Here is a 1,856-nt window from a genome sequence, read left to right as displayed (position 1 = left end):
GGCCCAGGCTGATTCAAACCCTCCACCTTAGGTGTATGTGGCTGGCGCCTTAGCCACTTGAGCCATAGAGTTTAACATTTTTTGGAATAAATTATTTGCAAGTGAGGACAAAAGAAAGATAAATACCCAGAGAGGTTTCTTGTCTGGCGCAATTCATGAAATATGAATAGTGAGTGTCTTTTCATAGGAAAGTTTGAACTTAATTGTTTTAGAACATGTTAAACTTCAGTTATACCCCCAAATACTGCACTTAGTAACTAAACTTACCATTTTATAGCACATAGGAAGACATGGGTTCTCTTCTTCCCAATATCTAAATTATCTCATGGAAGGAAATTGAATATTTAATTGTGAACATACTCCATTTGAATATAGTTTAAATGGAAAGAGAAATATCTCAAGACTCACTTTGTTGCCCTGGGTAGAATGCCATGGCATAGCTCACACAACCTCAACCTCTTGGGCTTAAGTGATTCTCTTGCCTCAGCCTATAGCACCTACCACAACACCCGGCTGTTTTTAGAGACAGGTCTCGCTCTAGCTCAGGCTGGTCTCGAACCCACAAGCTCAGGTGATCTGGCCTCCTTGGCCTCCCAGAGTGCTGGGATCATAGCCGTGAGCCACCAAGCCTGGCCTTCTGATTCTTTAGTGTTGTAAATTTTTTTCTTTGTATGTGTAGGAGATACGTATGTATGTATGTGTGTATATATACAGGCATACACAAACCAAAATAAGAAACTGAGGCAAAGCCTATGGAGGTGTACTTAGCTAAAATTGAGGAAAAGTATAAACTACAGACAAATTTGGCTATTTTTCCAAAGAAGAATTTGGAAGTTTCCATATTTAAAAGAGTAGGGCATAGAAAACCAAGGAGGGGGCAGAGAGGGGTGGGCCTAGTGAGACAACTCTACATTATATATAAAATAAAGGGAATATTCAAAGAGAAAAAGGGAGTGAAAGAAGTATCAGTTATATACATGTGGCTGGGCAGGTGGAAGAAAGAATGATAGGTCTTGTCTCTGTTCTCCTTCTGGGAAGATAAACTTGTAATTCATTCTAAGTATGCAATCAAGCCAACTTTAGTTTTAGGCCTATAAACCTAAAGTTGCAATTTGCATATTCTTGTTTATGGGAGGCCAGAAAGGAACTTCCTTATGAATGATCCTTCACAGATGCCTGAGGCTTTTACCTTTCTTTTGCAGTGTGTGTGTGGGGGGAGGGGCAGGAGATTCCTGAGATTTTTTTATTTTCTTTTAACGTGTGTGTGTGTGTGTGTATACATATATATTTGTGATATCTGTGTATATTTTCTTCATATATATATTGATTCCATATATATATATATATATAGAACTGAGGAAATCCCAAAGTAACAAAAGATGGTGTGACTGTTGCAAAAGCAATTGACTGAAAGCATAAATATAAAAATATTGGAGCTAAACTTGTTCAAGATGTTGCCAATAACACAAATGAAGAGGCCGGGGATGGTACCACCACTGCCACCGTTTTGGCACGTTCTATTGCCAAGGAAGGCTTTGAAAAGATTAGCAAAGGTGCTAATCCAGTGGAAATCAGGAGAGGTGTGATGTTAGCTGTTGATGCTGTCATTGTTGAACTGAAGAAGCAGTCTAAACCTGTGACAGTCTGCAAATGGCAACAAAGAAATTTTTTTTTTTTTTTTTTTGAGACAGAGCCTCAAGCTGTCCCCATTGGTAGAGTGCCATGGCACTACAGCTTACAGCAACCTCCAACTCCTGGGCTCAAGCGAGTCTCCTGCCTCAGCCTCCCAAGTAGTTGGGACCACAGGCGCCCGTCACAACCTGGCTATTTTTTGGTTGCAGCAGTCATTGTTGTTT

The 1,856-nt window shown here is 40.0% G+C and overlaps 1 protein-coding gene and 1 pseudogene across 3 annotated transcripts in view; both read left to right on the top strand.

Moving 5' to 3' along the window:
- Positions 1-1,856, top strand: part of NUDT6 (nudix hydrolase 6) — a 41,412-nt gene that overhangs the window by 19,069 nt on the left and 20,487 nt on the right. The window lies entirely within an intron of this gene.
- The window catches only part of LOC105887544, a 4,212-nt pseudogene that overhangs the window by 938 nt on the left and 1,418 nt on the right, over positions 1-1,856 (top strand). Inside the window, exons 2-3 of the transcript XR_002774713.1 lie at positions 680-686; positions 1,452-1,580. The product of XR_002774713.1 is annotated as a 60 kDa heat shock protein, mitochondrial-like (transcript). The remainder of the gene's footprint in view (positions 1-679; positions 687-1,451; positions 1,581-1,856) is intronic.

This window comes from Otolemur garnettii, unplaced genomic scaffold (genome assembly GCF_000181295.1).
Source record: "Otolemur garnettii isolate 467f Iridium unplaced genomic scaffold, OtoGar3 scaffold00093, whole genome shotgun sequence".
Lineage (NCBI taxonomy): Eukaryota > Metazoa > Chordata > Mammalia > Primates > Galagidae > Otolemur > Otolemur garnettii.
Note: the sequence above shows the minus strand (reverse complement) of the source record. Positions and strands in the feature narration are given on the sequence as shown.